At 44.9% G+C, this 21,811-nt stretch overlaps 1 pseudogene; it reads right to left on the bottom strand.

The window, feature by feature from the left end:
* Positions 1-986: 986 nt before the first annotated feature.
* LOC123050026 (probable L-type lectin-domain containing receptor kinase S.5) lies at positions 987-18,547 on the bottom strand (annotated as a pseudogene).
* Between the last annotated feature and the right edge of the window lie 3,264 nt (positions 18,548-21,811).

Genomic DNA, 21,811 nt, shown 5'->3' with positions numbered 1-21,811 from the left:
CTTAAAAACTATCTCTATTGTGCGTATTTTGAATTATCCTCATAATGTCTTAATCTAGCGCTTAACATGGAAGATCATATTGGACCAGAGTTTTTCATGCTACGCTATATAACATGAGGCCAATTAAGTCTCCCTTTTTCGTTCTCCATCTGTAAAATCAAAACTGGAACAGATTAAAGTGCATTGTAATTCCTTTAGAAAATTTGAAGTGACTAGAAATAAGAAGTTAAGAGTACTATTGGTCAGACCAAGCCATATATGTATCCTAAATGGAAGAAGCATTCTCACATGTCAACCTCTTACTGCCGGGAATTTGTGATCTTAAAGAGCTCGCTTCTCACCGTAAAATATTAACGTGGGTAGTGGCCGAACGCATTGCACCAAGTTGACAACCCTGCCTGAACGTCGCTTTTCTATGAGTCAGTGATGTGCTGTTATTTACCTCAGGCCGCCATTGTAGTACCTTTCTTCGTATGTTTATGAGTTACTGTGGCTTTGTGGGACTCCAAAGAGTTTGATCTGATTAGGTTGCTTAGACTAATAGGTGGAGAATTACAACTTGAGGAATTGATGTTATGGGTTTAACAAACTACAAGTTTTACTTACATGAAAGTATGTATTGTAACTCCTCAATCACCGTAAAAGATATCATTTGAGCCCAATTATGAACACTTGCTATACCGCCCACATGACTCGAAGAAGTCAAATCTATTTCATTTTGTATATCCTCTAGCAGAACTTTCAGCCCACGCAATTCTCCCCTTCTTTTCGAACAAATAACAGACAAAAGCAAAAATGTGGAATCCTTGTAAAACTACATTCAATCTGATTGCCCCAATGGTACCAAACTACCAGCTAACATTGAAGCGGCGTTTTTTCGATTGATATTTTCCTTACCAAAAAAAATGGTGACAGAGTTGGTATGGGCCTTTGAGGATATATCTTCTCTGAACAGCTTCTTGAAAACTATCCACGATGCTCACTTGTCACCTCGCCGTGAGGGGAGTGGAGGTCATGGAGCAGAAACTGTTCTGCTGCCTACACTAGTAGAAAAAGAGGCTTCCATACGCCCCCATTAGTCCCCAAAACAATCGAACCGCGACAAAAGGGGCCTTTAGTCGCGGTTCGGGAGGAGACCCGCGACCAACTATCTGGGCCCAGCGCGCTCGGTCGACAGCTGGCGGACGGGAGGGGCTTTAGTCCCGGTTGGCCTGGCCAACCGCGACTAAAGGTCCCCGAAGGCCTTTAGTCGCGGTTGGCCAGGCCAACCGGGACTAAAGGCCCATCCAGCTGGCGGACGGGAGGGGCTTGGCCAACCGGGACTAAAGGTCCCCGTAGGCCTTTAGTCGCGGTTGGCCAGGCCAACCGGGACTAAAGGCCCATCCCTATATATAGGACTCAGCTCACTTCACTTCACTCAGCTCACTTCACAATTTTCAGAAGGGGGTGGTGGGTTTGCTTTTGGTTCCTCCTATGCACACAAGGTGTTCGATGAAATGCCCGAGAGCCTGAAACAAACATGATATGAAGTGTCCGAGCCACACTTGAGCTTTCTCATTTATTTTTCCTCCGCGATCGCGGTTAGCAACTTGAACCTTTCATGTGTCATTGATAAAATATGCATGTGTGTAGTTCATTGTTTAATTTGTATTATTTCTAGCTAGTTAGTTTAACAAATGCATGATGGTTAATTATATACTTTATATAATAATAATGCAGATGAATCGGCAATGGATGTACGGTCCCCGACTCTCCGGCGAGTTCACTACGGGTTTGAAAGATTTCCTCGTAGTGGCAAATGCGAACAAGCAGCAAGGTTTTATTATCTGTCCATGTGCTGTCTGTAAGAATCAGAAGGGTTACTCCTCCTCAAGAGACGTTCACATGCACCTGCTTCGGCACGGTTTCATGCCAAGCTATAATTGTTGGACCAAGCATGGAGAAAGAGGGGTTAGAATGGAAGAAGATGAAGAAGGGGATGATATCGATGACAACTATCATGATCATTTCGGTGATACTTTCATGGAGGATGATGCTGAAGGTGGGGAAGGGTTAGGTGAAGGTGAAGAAGAGGCACATGATGAGCCCGCTGATGATCTTGGTCGGACCATTGCTGATGCACGGAGACGCTGCGAAACTGACAAGGATAGGGAGAATTTGGATCGCATGTTAGAGGATCACAAAAAGTCGTTGTATCCAGGATGCGATAATAGTCTGAAAAAGCTGGGTTGCACACTGGATTTGCTAAAATGGAAGGCACAGGAAGGTGTAGGTGACTCATCATTTGAAAATTTGCTGAAAATGTTGAAGAATATGTTTTCGAAGAATAACGAGTTGCCCGCCAGTACGTACGAAGCAAAGAAGGTTGTCTGCCCTCTAGGTTTAGAGGTTCTGAAGATACATGCATGCATTAACGACTGCATCCTCTACCGCGGTGAATACGAGAATTTGAATGAATGCCCTGTATGCACTGCATTGCGTTATAAGATCAGAGGCGATGACCCTGGTGACGATGTTGAGGGCGAGAAACCCAGGAAGAGGGTTCCCGCCAAGGTGATGTGGTATGCTCCTATAATACCACGGTTGAAACGTCTGTTCATGAACAAAAAGCATGCCAAGTCGTTGCGATGGCACAAAGAGGACCGTAAGTCCGACGGGGAGTTGAGACACCCCGCTGATGGAACGCAATGGAGAAAGATTGACAGAGTGTTCAAAGATTTTGCAGCTGACGCAAGGAACATAAGATTTGGTCTAAGTACTGATGGCATGAATCCTTTTGGCGAGCAGAGCTCCAGCCATAGCACCTGGCCCGTGACTCTATGCATCTACAACCTTCCTCCTTGGTTGTGCATGAAGCGGAAGTTCATTATGATGCCAGTGCTCATCCAAGGTCCAAAGCAACCCGGGAACGACATCGATGTGTACCTAAGGCCATTAGTTGATGAACTTTTACAGTTGTGGGCCAGACCTGGTGTACGTGTCTGGGATGAGCACAAAGGAGAGGAATTTGACCTACGAGCGTTGCTTTTTGTAACCATCAACGATTGGCCTGCTCTCAGTAACCTTTCGGGACAGACAAATAAGGGATACAATGCATGCACGCACTGCTTACATGAGACTGAAAGTGTACGTTTGGTTAATTGTAAGAAGAACGTGTACCTGGGTCATCGTCGATTTCTTCCCCGAAATCATAACGTAAGAAAGAAAGGCAAGCATTTCAACGGCAAGGCAGATCACCGGCCGAAGCCTGCGGAACGTACTGGTGCTGAGATATTTGATATGGTCAAGGATTTGAAAGTCATCTTTGGAAAGGGTCCTGGCGGACAATCAGTTCCGCGGGGAGTTGACGGGCACGCACCCATGTGGAAGAAGAAATCTATATTTTGGGAGCTAGAATATTGGAAAGTCCTAGATGTCCGCTCTGCAATCGACATGATGCATGTTACGAAGAATATTTGCGTGAACCTGCTAAGCTTCTTGGGCGTGTATGGGAAGACAAATGATACAAAGGAAGCACGGCAGGACCAGCAACTTTTGAAAGACCCAGATGACCGGCATCCGGAATGGTTTCAAGGTCGTGCCAGCTACGCTCTTACCAAAGAAGAGAAGGTCATTTTTTTTGAATGCCTGAGCAGTATGAAGGTCCCGTCTGGCTTCTCGTCGAATATAAAGGGAATAATAAACATGGCGGAGAAAAAGTTCCAAAACCTGAAGTCTCACGACTGCCACGTGATTATGACGCAATTGCTTCCGATTGCTTTGAGGGGGCTCCTACCGAAAAATGTTCGAGTAGCCATTGTGAAGCTATGTGCATTCCTCAATGCAATCTCTCAGAAGGTAATCAATCCAGAAGATCTACCACGGTTACAGAACGATGTGGTCCAATGCCTTGTCAGTTTCGAGTTGGTGTTCCCACCATCCTTCTTCGATATTATGACGCACCTCCTGCTCCACCTAGTCGAAGAGATTTCCATTCTCGGTCCTGTATTTCTACACAATATGTTCCCCTTTGAGAGGTTCATGGGAGTATTAAAGAAATATGTTCGTAACCGTGCTAGGCCAGAAGGAAGCATCGTCAAGGGCTATGGAAATGAGGAGGTAATTGAGTTCTGTATTGACTATGTTCCTGACCTTAAGCCGATTGGTATTCCTCAATCGCGGCACGAGGGGAGACTAAGTGGAAAAGGCAAGATCGGAAGGAAATCCACGATATGTATGGACGGTCATTCTATGACTGAAGCACACCACACAGTTCTGCAAAATTCCAGCTTTGTGGCTCCGTACTTCGAGCAACACAAGAATATTTTACGCTCGGACAACCCGGGGAAGCCTGAATCCTGGATTAGAAAGGCCCACATGGAGACTTTCGGCATTTGGTTGCGAAAACATTTAATGAATGACAATGATGTTGGAGATCAGCTGTACATGTTGGCCAAGAAACCATCTTCGACTATAACGATTTTCCAAGGGTACGAGATAAATGGGAATACATTTTACACCATCGCCCAAGATAAAAAGAGTACCAACCAAAACAGTGGTGTCCACTTTGATGCAGCAACCGAGAATGGGCGAAAGGTCACATATTATGGTTACATAGAGGAGATATGGGAACTTGACTATGGACCCTCCTTTAAGGTCCCTTTGTTCCGGTGCAAATGGTTCAAGCTAACAGGAGGTGGGGTAAAGGTGGACGAGCAATACGGAATGACAATGGTGGATTTCAACAATCTTGGTTACCTTGACGAACCATTCGTCCTTGCCAAAGATGTCGCTCAGGTTTTTTATTTGAAGGACATGAGTAGCAAACCGAGGAAACGGAAAGATAAGAAAACGATCAGTACATCATGCGATGATCCAAAGCGCCACATTGTTCTTTCAGGGAAAAGAAACATCGTGGGAGTGGAGGACAAGACAAACATGTCAGAAGATTATAATATGTTTGGTGAAATTCTGCCCTTCAAAGTGAACACTGACCCAAGCATTAAGTTAAATGATGAGGATGCTCCATGGATACGGCACAATCGTAAGCAAGCAGGGACACAAGGGAAGAATTGATGTGTAATAATTTATTGTACCAAACTTTGTATTTGGTCAATGAACTGAATGATGTATCAAACCTTTTGTCAAACCTTCAAGGGATCGATGAACTGAATTTTTTGATATATTATTTGTATTTTTAAGATTTTAAAATGAATTAGTTTTTTTTTTCTAAATTTTTTGATATATAATTGTATTTTTAAGATTTTAAAATGAATTAGTTTTATTTTTCTGAATTTTTTGATATATAATTGTATTTTTAAGATTTTAAAATGAATTAGTTTTATTTTTCTGATTTTTTGATATATTATTTGTATTTTTAAGATTTTAAAATGAATTAGTTTTATTTTTCTGATTTTTTGATATATAATTGTATTTTTAAGATTTTAAAATGAATTAGTTTTATTTTTCTGATTTTTTTGATATATTATTTGTATTTTTAAGATTTTAAAATGAATTAGTTTTATTTTTCTGATTTTTTTGATATATAATTGTATTTTTAAGATTTGAAAATGAATTAGTTTTATTTTTCTGATTTTTTGATATATTATTTGTATTTTTAAGATTTTAAAATGAATTAGTTTTATTTTTCTGATTTTTTTGATATATAATTGTATTTTTAAGATTTTAAAATGAATTAGTTTTATTTTTCTGATTTTTTTGATATATTATTTGTATTTTCAAGATTTTAAAATGAATTAGTTTTATTTTTCTGATTTTTTTGATATATAATTGTATTTTTAAGATTTTAAAATGAATTAGTTTTTTTTCTGATTTTTTGATATATTATTTGTATTTTCAAGATTTTAAAATGAATTAGTTTTATTTTCTGATTTTTTTGATATATAATTGTATTTTTAAGATTTTAAAATGAATTAGTTTTATTTTATATGAAAAAGGACCTTTAGTCCCGGTTGGGGAGGCGGACCGCGACTAAAGGGTACCCTTTAGTCGCGGTTGGTGTCCCCAACCGCGACTAAAGGCTCTTTCTGCGCGGGAACGAAAGCGGCGCCAAAACCCTTTAGTCCCGGTTGGGGAGGCGGACCGCGACTAAAGGTACCCTTTAGTCGCGGTTGGTGTGGCCAACCGCGACTAAAGGGTACCTTTAGTCGCGGTCCGCCTCCCCAACCGGGACTAAAGGTATGTCTATATATACTGCACTTAGCAGTTTCCGCCACTTCCCATTCTCCTCTCTCGACGCCGAAGCCCTGCCCCCCGACGCCCGAAGCCCTGCCCCGACGCCGATCGACGCCGAAGCCCTGCCCCGACGCCGATCGACGCCGAAGCCCTGCCCCGACGCCGACGCCGAAGCCCTGCGCGCCGCCGCCCCCGTCCCCAGTGAGCGCCGCCGCCGCCCGTGCCCTGCCCTTAGCGCTCCGCCGCCGCCGCAGCGTGCCCCTGCCTTGCCCGCCGCCCGCCGCCCGCCGCCCGCTGCCCCTGCCTGCCGTCCTCCGAAAAAGGAAGAAGAAGAAGAAAAAAGGAAGAAGAAAAACAAGAAAAAGGAAGAAAAAAGGAAAAAGGAAGAAAAAAAGAAAACAAAGAAAAAGGAAGAAGAAAGAAAAAAGAAAACAAAAGAAAACAGAAGAAAAACAAACAGAAGAAAAAAACAGAAGAAAAAGGAAAAAGGAAGAAGAAGAAAGAAAAAGGAAGAAGAAGAAGAAAAAAGGAAGAAGAAAACAAAAGAAAAACAGAAGAAAAACAAGAAAAAGGAAGAAAAAAGGAAAAAGGAAGAAAAAAAAGAAAAAAAAAAGAAAAAGGAAGAAGAAAGAAAAAAGAAAACAAAAGAAAACAGAAGAAAACAAACAGAAGAAAAAACAGAAGAAAAAAGGAAAAAGGAAAAAAGGAAGAAAAAAACAGAAGAAAAACAAAAGAAAACAAAAGAAAACAGAAGAAAAAGGAAGAAGAAAAAAAGAAGAAAGAAAAAGGAAGAAGAAAAAAATGAAAACCAAATGAAAACCAAATGAAAACAAAAGAAAGAAGAAAGAAAAAGGAAGAAGAAAAAAAGAAGAAGAAAGGAAGAAGAAAGGAAGAAGAAGAAAGAAAGAAGAAAGAAAAAGGAAGAAGAAGAAAGAAAGAAGAAAGAAAGAAGAAAGAAACCAAATGAAAAAAGAAGAAAAGAAAGAAGAAAGAAAGAAGAAAGAAAAAGGAAGAAGAAAAAAGGAAGAAGAAAGAAAAAGGAAGAAGAAAAAAAGAAAAGAAAACAAAAGAAACCAAATGAAAACCAAAAAGAAAGAAGAAAGAAAACCAAATGAAAACCAAAAGAAAGAAGAAAAAAAAAGGAAGAAGAAAAAAGAAAGAAGAAAGAAGAAGAAAAAGGAAGAAGAAAAAAAGGAAGAAGAAAAAAGAAAGAAGAAAGAAAGAAGAAAGAAAAAGGAAGAAGAAAAAAAGAAGAAAGAAAAAGGAAGAAGAAAAAAAGAAGAAAGAAAAAGGAAGAAGAAAAAAATGAAAACCAAATGAAAACCAAAAGAAAGAAGAAAGAAAAAGGAAGAAGAAAAAAAGAAGAAGAAAGGAAGAAGAAAGGAAGAAGAAGAAAGAAAGAAGAAAGAAAAAGGAAGAAGAAGAAAGAAAGAAGAAAGAGGAAGAAGAAAGGAAGAAGAAGAAAAAAAGAAGAAAAAAGGAAGAAGAAAGAAACCAAATGAAAACCAAAAAGAAAAACAAAGAAAACAAAAACAAAATACTTGGCAGTGCTCAATAATCTTATTTTTTAATTCCTCCTCCTCTATGTCCCCTTAATCTTATTTTTAATTCCTTTATACTTAAAGAATTTTTACTACATGCAGGAGTGACATATGGCGGACGATAGAGCCGAGCCGCTTAGGGATCCGGAGGCTGAACGTTATTTAATGGGCATCATCAACAACGAGATTCCTTATGTGCCGGGCTCAGAATATGAGCAAGAAGAGGATGTAGTCTCTTCGTTTCTGAACCTTGACGGTGGAACAGAGATTGTCGATGATCAAGAAGGTGAAGGAATGGACATTGTCGACGGAGGTCAACCGTCAACAAACGACGATCTCGAATTGCAAGTAGCAACCACCTCCGGCGAGGTATATATATACATTGAGCCTCTCGTGATACAAACTTACTGAAATGTGAATACATATGTATTAACGCGCGCGACTCTCTTTCTTTTTTTGGCCCTCCGGATCGAGTACGACAAAGCGTGGCAAATCCAAGGCGATGAAAACAGGAGAAACATATGCCATTGAGTTTGTCAGTGAAACCGGCAAGCCCCTACAGCACACCTCAAAGTTTATCAACCAATGCGGAGTCGTTGTTAGAGACAACGTCCCGATCACCGTCCAGGAATGGAAGGAGCCAAAGAAGGCACGTCTTGGTTTCAGTTTTGTCGACAAGAGAACGAAAAAGGATTGCTGGAGAAAGCTTATGGAACATTTCATTCTACCTCCGGAATACAACAAAGTCGATGAATTCGGTAACGAGGTTCCGAGTGGACGTTAGAGGAGGAGGCTAGTTAAAGAGTTCGCTCTTCAGAAGATGGGCGAAGCATTCCGGAACTTCAAGAAAAATTTAACCCGTGACTATGTCAACAAGGGCAAGACTCCGGATTTCAATGGACAACATGAGAAACTGAAAGATGATTGGCCAGAATTTGTGAGGCAAAAGCAATCGGAGAATTTCAAGGAAATATCAAAAAAAAAATAAGGATAATGTGAGTAAGAAAAAGTTCCATCATATTATGGGGCCAGGAGGATACCGCCTTTCGGAGCCTAGGTGGCAGAAGATGGAGGAGGACCTGAGGGTGCGAGGAATCCCTCTAGGTACAGAGGGATGGGACCCAAGGGCCAAAAGCTGGTGGTACGGGCATGGGGGATCGCTAGACCCGGAGACAGGGGTGTGTGTTCACCGGCAGTGACAGTTTGCTCCCACCCAAGCCCTTATTGACGCAATGACCCAAGCTCAAGAGGGCTTGATCAAGTTCAACAGAGAGAAAGACGCACTGACAACAGCCCTCGGGAATGATGAACAGGGAGGACGTGTACGAGGCAAAGGCAAAGTTCCGTGGAAAGTAGGGTTTTCCCAGGACAATGACCCGTACTGTTACAGAAGCCGTAAGAGAAAGACGGACCGGGATGCAGATCTTATGACAAAGTTTGCATCGGAACTCCATGAGTTGAAGCAGACCGTGCATGAACTAGTAAAAGAAAAATCGGCTGCAGGGCCGCATGAAGATCATGAAGCGGATCGCGGAAGCCAGCAGCGGAGAAGCAGCGTGGCTTCCACGGATGCCCCGCCTGGTGCTAGTGCACCGATGATCGAGATTCGTGCACCGGAGCCTCACTACCCCGTGGATGATGTAAAGGAGATGAAAGAATGTGATCTGCATTATCCCGTGGGGAACGTTTCCACGAAGGTAGCTAGCGGCAGTGCTTTACCCTGTACACCTGGAGCACTCCACCACAACAACCCCATTGCATATGGCTATGCTCGTGTCACGGTGGAAGACATAGTCCAAGGGTTTGAGGACCTAGAGATTGACAAACCTACACCCGAAGGGGAGAGAAGACTTGGAGATGTCAAGCGCCAGTTCATTCTATGGAAAAAGAAGTACATAGTGTTTCCAGGCGAGGCGCCAAGGCTAGCAAGTCCACCCCCCTCCGATGGTGGTGGTGGTGGTGGTGGCGGTGGTGGCGGTGGTGGTGGTTCACCTACACCTCCTTCACGCCATTCGACGCCGTCCCCCGATCCACAACCTCCGGCGGGTACGACGCCCCCCAATCCTCCTCCGGCGGGTACGACGCCCCCCAATCCACTTCCGGCGAAGAAGCAGAAGCAGGCGGACAGCAAGGAAACCCGCTCCTGGACTATTAACCCGGACCCTTATGTACCTAAGACCACAAGGGTACCGGAGCCATCACTGAAGCCTCTCCTCCCAAGGCCTTGGGAACTTAGTGAAGCTGAAACCAAATTGGCCGCGTCTGCTGATTATGAGAAATGGAAGGCGGATATGAAGGCGATAAAAGAGCCTGAGCCCAAGCAAGTATTCACTGAGAAGCAAAAGAAGTGGGCTAAGGATTTTTTGATGACACCGTCCCAAGCCGAGCTGAATATGCCTGACGACTATGGACATGAACTTCGTAGGCAAGCAAAAATATTGAAGGAGGAGAAAGAAGAAAGTAAAAAAAGCGGGAAACAAGTTGACCAGCTCGGGATGCAGAAGAAACAATCGATCCCCCCGCTCATAGTGAAAGCCGGTCCGGAAGAGGACCCCGAGATCATAGCAGCTGCGGCAGCACTTGGATTGACTGTAGCGAGTGCCATGAAACAAGCGTCCGAGATGGGTTTGACTCTTCGTGCCTTCTTAGGCCTTGAGGATGCGCCAGTATGTGAGATAGCATTACAATATGTGCGGAATGGGCCTCTCGTCGAGCCTGCGCGGGAAAAGAGTCTACCACCACAAATGCGAAATCTGCTACGTTGGTACAAGCAATTCATAACATGGGCCGACAAAGAATATGTTTATGCGGATGTTACAGATGAGCATCACACCAAACGGTACTCTGTACAAGTTCATATGAGTGAATTGTTCCAGTTGTTCAATCTGCGCGACCTCGACAAATCTATGCTGAGTTGCTACGTTCTGTAAGTGATTTATTTCTACCTCATCTCGTTCTTCATTGCCTGCACTATATATATATATATATATGGTCCTAACTATATTGTTGCGTACGCTATTATGCAGATTGAAGATTTGGGAATGCAAAATAAGAAACATCCATGATGTTGGGTTCATTGACCCACATATCGTTAATGGACATGTGTTACAACATCACCCCGAAGACGTGGAGAAAGACTTGTACAAGTTTCTTAAAAAGCATCAACTCAAAAGTCATATTCTATTTCCTTACCATTTTGGGTGAGTGTTTCTCTCTTGTGCCCATTCTCTTTTGTTTACTCCATGCATGGTATGTCTAATCGATGAGTTATGCATGACTGTGAATGTAACGTGTCCGCAGGTTCCACTGGATTCTGCTAAATATTGAACTTCACACCTCCAGAGTTCTAATCATGGACTCTATGGATTCGGATCCAAAGCGTTGGGCCGACATGAGAAAAATGCTGCAAAAGTAATTATTTTCAATCATTTGAGCTCTATATCGATCGGTCTCTTTCGTTCATTTCCTAATATCAAGTAACTAATAACTCCCTTGTTCATTTAATTTTCTTTGCCCTGTAGGGTTTGGAGACGGTTCTCAGAAGAAATTGTCGGTGAATTCAAACATGAGCTAGATTTTAGAAGGTTAGTTAATGTGGATAAGCAGCCACCGGGGACCAATCTATGTGGATACTATGTTTGTGAGAACATCCGGAGACACACCTCTGAGCGGAAGGCATCGGATAGCGTGCGGAACGCGACGGATAACTTGCGGAGGAGGCTTAGTCCAGAAGCTCGCTTCCGACCAATTCAAGAAGAATTAGCAGGATTTTTCATGAGGGAAGTCATCAATCCTAAAGGAGAACACTATACCGAGGACGAAGAAATTTATATGCATACCCGAGATTGAAACTTGTTCGAAGTTGTATATGGTCATCCATCCTAATTGTGTATGGAAACTTGTTCGAAGTTGTATATGGTCACCCGAGATTGAATATATATTATATATTCCTCTTGAATTCTTCTTGTTTGAAATTTCATATGCATGTATATAGTAGCGTAGAATATGTGTACTGAAACTTCATCAAAATTAAAATAAAACACAAAATAAAATATAAAAGAAATAAAACACTACAAATTAAAAAGAAACCAGGTTTAGGGGGGCTAAAACCCTAAACCTGCGGAGGAGGCCTTTAGTCCCGGTTAGCCACAAGAACCGGGACTAAAGGTCCTCCGCCCCGACGGACCACTGGAGCCCACATGGACGGGCCTTTAGTCCCGGTCAGCCACGCGAACCGGGACTAAAGCCTTTAGTCGCGGTCCGTAAGAGGCGCGACTAAAGGGGGGGGGGGGTCTTTAGTCGCGCATATTTAGTCCCGGTTGCACAGCCGGGACTAAAGGCTGTTGCAAACCGGGACTAAAGGGCTTTTTTTCTACCAGTGCTAGCCCCTCCGGTGAACAGCAACCCAACATCCGGCAGCTCAATCTCCCGCTGATTGCCGCCCGGAGGCCAAACAAAAGCAGGCTTATTAACCGGTGGCTCCGGTGCCAGGGCAGCATCGATCAACACCTGCACCACCGTCCTCATGGACGGCCTCTCCCTCGGGTTTGGGTGGCAGCACGCCAACGCTAGCCTCACCGCACAGTCCACCTGCGCCTGCTCGAACTCGCCATCGAGCAACGGGTCGGTGGCATGCAAGGCCTTTTGAAAGATCGTGGATGTCGCCTAGAGGGGAGCGGGGGTGAATAGGCGCTTTAAAATAATTACGGTTGAGGCTTGAACAAATGCGAAATAAACCTAGCGGTTAATTTGTCAAGTACAAAACCTACAACAACTAGGCTCACCTATGTGCACCAACAACTTATGCTAAGCAAGAAAAACTATTTAGGTGATAGCAAGATATATGACAAGAAACAATATGGCTATCACAAAGTAAAGTGCATAAGAAAGGGGCTCGGGTAAGAGATAACCGAGGCACGCGGAGACGACGATGTATCCCGAAGTTCACACCCTTGCGGATGCTAATCTCCGTTTGAAGCGGTGTGGAGGCACAATGCTCCCCAAGAAGTCACTAGGGCCACCGTAGTCTCCTCGCGCCCTCGCACAATGCAAGATGCCATGATTCCACTAAGGGACCCTTGAAGGCGGTCACCGAACCCGTACACTTTGGCAACCCTTGGGGGCGGTCACCGGAACCCGTCATATTGCTCGGGGCGATCTCCACTACCTAATTGGAGACCCCGACGCTTGTCCGGAGCTTTACACCACAATGATTGAGCTCCGAACACTACCAACCGTCTAGGGCGCCCAAGCACCAAAGAGGAACAACCTCAAGGATACCAAGCACCCAAGAGTAATAAGCTTCTCAACTTGTAACTTCCACGTATCTGTTGGGGAACGTAGCAAAAATTCAAAATTTTCTACGCATCACCAAGATCAATCTATGGAGTTTACTAGCAAAGAGAGGGAAGGAGTGCATCTACATACCCTTGTAGATCGCGAGCGGAAGCGTTCAAGAGAACGGGGTTGATGGAGTCGTACTCGTCGTGATCCAAATCACCGATGATCCTAGCGCCGAACGGACGGCACCTCCGCGTTCAACACACGTACGGAGCAGCGACGTCTCCTCCTTCTTGATCCAGCAAGGGGGGAGGAGAGGTTGATGGAGATCCAGCAGCACGACGGCGTGGTGGTGGAAGTAGCGGGGATCCCGGTAGGGCTTCGCCAAGCACTAACGGGAGGGAGAGGTGTCACGGGAGGGAGAGGGAGGCGCCAGGGGCTAGGGTTATTGTTGCCCTCCCTTCCCCCCCACTATATATAGGGCCAAGGGAGAGGGGGGGCGCAGCCTTGGCCCTTCCTCCAAGGAAGGGTGCGGCCAGGGAGGAGTCCTTCCTCCCCAAGGCACCTCGGAGGTGCCTTCCCCCTTTAGGACTCTTCCTTTTTCTTATCTCTTGGCGCATGGGCCTCTTGGGGCTGGTGTCCTTGGCCCATATAGGCCAAGGCGCACCCCCTACAGCCCATGTGGCCCCCCGGGGCTGGTGGACCCCCTTGGTGGACCCCCGGACCCCTTTCGGCACTCCCGGTACAATACCGATAAAGTGCGAAACTTTTCCGGCGACCAAAATAAGACTTCCCATATATAAATCTTTACCTCCGGACCATTCTGGAACTCCTCGTGACGTCCGGGATCTCATCCGGGACTCCGAACAACTTTCGGGTTACCGCATACTAATATCTCTACAACCCTAGCATCACCGAACCTTAAGTGTGTAGACCCTACGGGTTCGGGAGACATGCAGACATGACCGAGACGACTCTCCGGTCAATAACCAACAACGGGATCTGGATACCCATGTTGGCTCCCACATGCTCCTCGATGATCTCATCGGATGAACCACGATGTCGAGGATTCAATCAATCCTGTATACAATTCCCTTTGTCTATCGATATGTTACTTGCCCGAGATTCGATCGTCGGTATCCCTATACCTTGTTCAATCTCGTTACCGGCAAGTCTCTTTACTCGTTCCGTAACACATCATCCCGTGATCAACTCCTTGGTCACATTGTGCACATTATGATGATGTCCTACCGAGTGGGCCCAGAGATACCTCTCCGTTTACATGGAGTGACAAATCCCAGTCTCGATTCGTGCCAACCCAACAGACACTTTCGGAGATACCTGTAGTGCACCTTTATAGCCACCCAGTTACGTTGTGACGTTTGGTACACCCAAAGCATTCCTACGGTATCCGGGAGTTGCACAATCTCATGGTCTAAGGAACTGATACTTGACATTAGAAAAGCTCTGAGCAAACGAACTACACGATCTTGTGCTAGGCTTAGGATTGGGTCTTGTCCATCACATCATTCTCCTAATGATGTGATCCCGTTATCAACGACATCCAATGTCCATGGTCAGGAAACCGTAACCATCTATTGATCAACGAGCTAGTCAACTAGAGGCTTACTAGGGACATGGTGTTGTCTATGTATCCACACATGTATCTGAGTTTCCTATCAATACAATTCTAGCATGGATAATAAACGATTATCATGAACAAGGAAATATAATAATAACCTATTTATTATTGCCTCTAGGGCATATTTCCAACAGTATCACCGTGGAGAACTCAAACCGATGCACCAAATGCAATGGCAAGGGCACACGGAGTGCCCAAGTCCTTCTCTCTCAAATCCCACCGAAGCAACTAATGCTAGGGAGGAAAATGAGAGGAAGAACAAGAAGGAGAACACCAAGAACTCCAAGATCTAGATCCAAGGGGTTCCCCTCACATAGAGGAGAAAGTGATTGGTGGAAATGTGGATCTAGATCTCCTCTCTCTTTTCCCTCAAAACTAGCAAGAATCCATGGAGGGATTGAGAGTTAACAAGCTCGAAGAAGGTCAACAATGGGGGAAGAACACGAGCTCAAAAAGATAAGGTTCATTGGAGAAGAAGACCCCCTTTTATAGGAGGGGGAAAATCCAACCGTTATCCACCAACTCAGCCTGCGCAGCGCGGTACTACCGCACCTGAGGCGCGGTACTACCGCAGGGGCACGCGGTACTATCGCACCTGAGGCGCGGTACTACCGCAGGGGCACGCGGTACTACCGCAGAGCCCCGCGGTACTACCGCCCACGCAGCAGAGACCAGAACAGCCACACATGTACTAAGGCAGATTGCGGTAGTACTGCTGGCGCGGTACTACCGCTCCCCCTTGCGGTACTACCGCAAGGCAGGGGCTGTCCAGGGAGGGGAAGACACGGATATAAAAAATTACATCCGTGACTACTTCCGCAGAGTTGGAGTCGATGCAAAACCCCGACGCGGTAGTACCGTAAGCCAGCCGCGGTACTACCGCGCGAGGCGGGGATGTAAAAAATTACATCCGCCCCTTACTGCCGCGTACCTGCGGAACTAAGCAGGGACCATGGTACTACCGCTTACTAGAAACGGTACTACCGTGGGTCCTTGCGGTACTACCACACCCCCTAGTTCGGCAAACAAGAGCAATATTTGCATAGACAAGGAAAACATAGGATGCTATCAAAACGCAGCTAAAGACAACAGATGGATCCAATAAACCAGAACTGCCATAACTTCTGCAAATGATCTCCGAATTGAGCAAACTCAAACTTGTTGGATACAAGACAACGAGTGGCATCAAAACAGCGACTGGTTATAGTAAGAAGAGGCAGGGGAGGTATGCCTAACACATAGAGGAGTGAAACCTCCAACAGAGAAGAACCGGCATAACCTCCAACATCGAAAACATCATAGAAGATGCAAGTGAACTCCGTTTTCGATGAACTCGAGCTTGTCAACAAGATGACCAGAAGGTCCAAAACGCACAAAGAGAAGCAAACAAGAACCAAGAAAGATGATGCAAGGATGCAATGGTTTGAGCTCTCTACGAATGATACAATCAAGCTACTCATCGAGAGCCCCCCTTGATAGTACGGCAATCGATCCTATAACCCGGTCTCCCAACTACCATCATGAGACCGGTAAAATAGAAAACCTATGAAGGGCAAACCTTTGCCTTGCACATGGTCCACTTGAGCTAGATGAAGACGATCTTGACTCCCTCAAGTCGGACCACCTTTCTTGAATGCGTTGGCTCGATGAAGACTAGTTGATTGCTCCCCCATACTCCACTATGGGTGAGCCACTCTTCCGCACATCTTCACAAGTCCATTGTCACCACAATGGACGACAAGTTTCAAGTATTTGATCTCTTCGTGATGCTTCCTTGAACTTGCACACCGCAACCTAACCCCACAAAGAACTCTCACGAAGATCATGGGTTAGTACACAAAGCATAATTGACAATGCTTACCATACCATGTGATCGCTTGATCCTTCTCGATACATCTTCTACGTTTTGTGTGTTGATCAACTTGATTCACTCTTTTACTTAGTCTTGATCAACCTCTCACAAGACCAATCTTTAGGTAATTCCTTGAATAGCACCTTGGTCATCACAAACTCTCCTTGAAACCAACAAATGTACTCCAAGAAAAGCCTATGGACAAAACCTTCAAATATAACTCAAGGCAACCATTAGTCCATAGAGATTGTCATCAATTACCAAAACCAAACATGGGGACACCGCATGTTCTTTCACCTTCCCCTCGCCGTATAGACTCCAAGTCCAGTCCACGATGTGCACCGTCAAGGGGTGTTGCCCTAGCCCGCCGCTCGAGTAATCCTCCTTGCCAACCTGGTCGCTATCGTGGATGTACTTCACGCTGCTGCTGGGGCTCCTCCCGCTGACCACCTTAATGATGAAGACCCCGAACGCGTACACGTCTGTGTCGAGGCTGGCGCGGCCGGTGAAGAAGCACTCGTAGGCCATGTAGCCGCAAGTACCGGCCACCGCCTGCGTGCAGTGGTGCGTGACCCCGCCTGCGTGCAGTGGTGCCCAACCGCGCGTTGTAGTCCTCGTCGAGCATCACATTGCTGGGCTTGACGTCCCTGTGCAGGACCCGCTTGCTGCTCCCGTGGTGCAGGTAGTCCAGCGCCGATGTCACTCCACAGATGATCTTGTACCGCCGATCCCATGTGAGCTCAAGAGTGCTAATCTCTGACGACGAGTTGCTCTCTCTGGCACTGGCATACAAGAGCTTGTCCATGCTGCCCATGGGAAAGTACTCGTACACCAGGAGCAGCTCGGATCCCTCGTGGCACCAGCCGATCAACTTGACGAGGTTGCGGTGGGACAGCTTGCTGGTCGTGTTCACCTCGGCGACAAACTCCCGCTCTCCTCGGTTGGAATCGGCGTTGCCCGTTGACACCCGCTTCACAGCCACCTCCAAGTTCATCCTATTGATGTGGCCGAGGTAAACGGTGCCAGAGCCGCCTCTGCCGAGCTTACGTGTAGGACTGAAGTTGGCAGTCGCACGCCTGAGCTCCCTGAGCTTAAATTTGACCGGACCATGTGCATCGATCATTTTCTCAAGGTTGCGGTTGGCGAGCCTTCTCTGCCGTGTGAACCTTCTCCACATGAAGAACACACCAACCAAACAGGTAGAAAATATAACCAAAGCAGCAATAGCCAAAACCACCTTTATTCCAACTCTTATTCCAACTGTGGCATCATTTTCTATTGTGGTGAAGTTCCAGGACTTTATCTGGTTCAGTTGGGTGAAATCGCCTGTGGAACCTGCAAACACCAGATATACATCGTCTGCCAGATACTGTGATAGATTAACATACAAACCTCCGATGGATTCAAACTGCCCTACCCCTATTGTGCTGTGCTGGACTAGATTTACTCCAAACAATCCTGTTGTACCATTGTATGCCATACTGACGCGTACATCAGTCCCACTTGCGAGGAAGATGGACTGATTACTGAGCGGGTATTGCCGAAAAGATTTGATGCTGTTGAAGTCGAAGCCGAAATGGTTGCCGTCAAATTCATCCGCATAGCTCTGCCTGGTGTCGAATTCGACGGCAACTACTCGGTTTGTCTTGGCGCCATCTGTCTGCTTGTTGCATACGCCCAGCCACTGGCCGCTGCTGTTGCTGGGCAAGGATGGATTGTTTGTGAGCATGAAGGCCATACCTTCTGTGGGAGGATGTTGAGCACGAACTCTGTACTGAACGACGTGAGCGCTGTACGCTTGCTGTTCCACAGCTTGAGGGTTTCCCTTGCGTAGGCCACTCTTCCCGACCGGTGGCTCATGTTCCCGGTGTTCGGTGTGATTTGCAGGGCGTTGTTTGAGATTGCTGAGCCTGGGCTGAAGCTGAAATCATCCCTGTTGCCTGGGTTGAAATTGGGGTAAGTGAAGTGCAAGCAACTGCAAGTTCTGCCTAGGATGACAACAACTGCAGACACTATACAGGAAAAGCTCAACATGCTGTGGGTGTTGGGTATTGTCATGGCTAAATGGCTCCCTTAGCTTCCTGCAACCTTCTCAAGAAAGAGGAGGATGCCAGTTCATATGATCCGTGTACTTTGCTTTTCAATGCAAGAGGAGGGGAGGAACTGACAAATACTTGGACACAAAGTCAATGGGACTCGTCAGATACCGCCGGCAGTGATATTTCTGCAGCTGTAGAAAGTTGTTGATTGTTAAATTAATAATCTGTGCAGGCAAAATGTTCGGAGAAATTTTACTTACGATTAATATATTTGACTACGCGATCATCTTCCTTTTTTTTTAACTAGAAACAGAACAAAAGATGGGTGTCTGGGAAGAATAACGAGGCCCTTGAACAAGTAGAACAATGACATTAACATAAAAAAAACACTAAGAGGGTACAAGCAACTGATTAGTGACAACTTGATAGTGCCAGCCCTGAGGAGCTTGGATAGAAATTTCTTTCATCTAAAGATTCTTCATTGAAGATGCCTCATCGATGTAGAACTTGTCTTTGGAGCTGTTACAACAACTTACAATACAAGCATACCAGGTTAAAAGAGGAGTGTCTGTGAGGAACAACAAGGCTGTTGAACAAATAGAATAGTGATTAGTGACAACTTGATATCCCTGAAGAACTTGGATAGAATCTAACAATTCTTTATTGAAGACGCTTCATCAATGTAGAACTTGTCTCTAGAGTTGTTACAACTTACAAGTGTACCGCAGGCAAAATTTGAAGTGACTGCAAATAAGAAGTTTCCAAAATGATTTGCAGATCCATCGCTCTAGGGTCAAGGCAGCTTTTGTTGAACACCTCCTTGACTGGTTATAATCTCTGTTCCTGTAAAAAAATTCTTTACTTTCTTTACCCACCTTATGTACAGTTTGTAAGTTCCCCTTAATTTTGTAGAATATACACCGGGGGGCTTCCCCTACGGTATTGCATTCAAAAAAGAAAAGTTTCAGTATCATTGCACACACCAAGCCTGTACTTATTGTGGCTTTGTGGGATCCCAAGGAGTTTGATCTGATTAGATCGCTTAAACTTGCAGGTTGAGGATTAGAATTGACTTGGGAAATTGATGTTCTAGGTCTAATAAACTACTGTAGTTGTATTTCTCTTAAGCCCAATTATGAACACCTGTTATACCAACCACATGACTTTCAAACAAGTCATATCTATTTTGTAATACCTTCTAGCAGAACTTTCAGCCCTCGCAATTTTCCACTTAGTTTTGAACAAATAACAGGCAAAAAATGCGGCATCTGTATAAAAACTGTATTCAATCCAATTGCACTTATCGTACAAAATCACAAATTAACACTGAAGCTGGCCTTATTTAACTCATACTCCTTTGCTTACCAGTAAATAATGGTGATAGGGTTGACATGGCCCTTTGAGCATGGACCTTCTGTGAAGAGATCCTTGATAATTCATAGAATGCATCGTGATAGATATCCTTTTGTCAGGATCATGTGGAAGAAGCTCAGCATCACAGGCCATTTTCTTACTGCCATTTTCCTTGTGTTTCACTTTGCAGTTGGGGTCGAGGCTGAGGTGGTGCATTCTCAGATGGAATTGAAGTCGAAGCAACAGCCAAAGCCAACTGATTTTCACTTCCTCTTGTTTCCCCTTGAGCGGATCTTTGTGGATTTGCCTTCCCAAAGACATTGGCCGGAAAAAGAAACAATCAGTTTCTAGTTCTCCAGTCTTCAATCAAGTATTTCGGTATGAGAAATAAGGGAAGAAGGAGAAGTACTTCCCTCTGTCCTCCGTCCCGGCCGCCGGAGCTCGAGCAACAGTGAGAGGAGAGACCCTTGGTGCGGCTGAGAGGGGTTAGGTTTCTTAGATTCGCTTCTCCGATTGAGGTGGGCTGTGGCCTATGCGCACTAGGCAGGCTATGCAAATGAGCCCACAAGCGTCAGATATGATGTTTTTTAGTTTTTGTAAATCGGAGATAAATTACCTCAATTTATCAAATTCTACTAAAAACTCTCAATTTATCAAATAAAAGGTAAGTAACAAAATCAGTTTCTTCACAGGGCAAAGAGGCGATCAACAACCCTACACGCAGAATAGAAGCCAAGTCCTAGTCAACTAATTCCCCTCGTCTCCAATAGCCGCCCTCATCTCCCATAATCATTTCGGCAAGCGAGACGACTCACGAGAGTAATTGTTGAAAATATTATTAAATTTTTAAATAATTTAATTTATAGTAAAATCATGATGACAATGTTTTCTGGGGGGTATGACAATGTTAACAATATCAATCACATGTTGTAAGTTAATCATGCGAGTGTGTACGAACATGCAAATCAATTAATATAACATGTACCGCAAGCGCATGGAATATAAAAATAGGATGAACAAATCATGCCCTTCGGAAAAGTCAATGGCACGGTAGCGACAAAAGTAGCATCCGGAGCCTTCTTCGTGGCATCACTGTTGTTACCCATGACGTGGTCGGAGAAGTTGAAGAAGTAGTCGAAGTCATGGATGTAGATGGATGGAAGCGAGCAGTCGTGCCGGAACGTTCCCCCAAAACCGTATATCCCTTCTCCTAGTGTAGGATCCCAAAGGGCACGGCTCCGGCTTGCTCTCTTGAATGGTCGTGCACATGCATGCACATCGGGACGGAGTAGCCGAAAGCAGCAACAGTGAGAGGAACGACAATGGTGTATGTGAGAGGCGGCAGATAACAGATGCCATTTGAATTGGTGACGTCTAGGTCTAGGGTTTGACGACATTTCCAATAACGCGGTCAATTGCATTTCACATGTTCATTCGCGACTTGTAATTGATTAGAAATTAATTATCTGATCATTCAACGGCATTTAAGCACACAGACATGACATAGCTTTGATACCGGCTTGGCTTATTCACGAAATACAACGTGCTCGGGTCAAAGGCGAGTGATAGAGGAGGAGGAGCACATGTGTGTCACTCTTATTCTTATGTCACAATAGGATGATGAAGAGTTCTTTATATGTTTCGTCCAAACTCTCCTCCACTCTCGATGTGGGATTAAAGTTCTAACCCATGTCATGACATTATAAATGGACCACTGAGATTTACCAGGAATCAATTTTTATATGAGTTTGCCGACCTAAATTTCAACAATCCCCCACTAGATTTGGGAGGTACATTATGGTGTCCTCTGTTTTAAACATTGTTTTGATATTCTAGTATCTTCATCGGAGATCAATTAAGGCTGAACATTCACCAAGAGCAAGTGGAAGCACTTATCCACAACTGACTATGTGTTGAATTGTTAGTTTTG

Source organism: Triticum aestivum, chromosome 2D (genome assembly GCF_018294505.1).
Source record: "Triticum aestivum cultivar Chinese Spring chromosome 2D, IWGSC CS RefSeq v2.1, whole genome shotgun sequence".
Taxonomy (NCBI): domain Eukaryota; kingdom Viridiplantae; phylum Streptophyta; class Magnoliopsida; order Poales; family Poaceae; genus Triticum; species Triticum aestivum.
The sequence above is the reverse complement of the archived record's forward strand: the minus strand, read 5'-3'. Positions and strand labels throughout refer to the sequence as shown.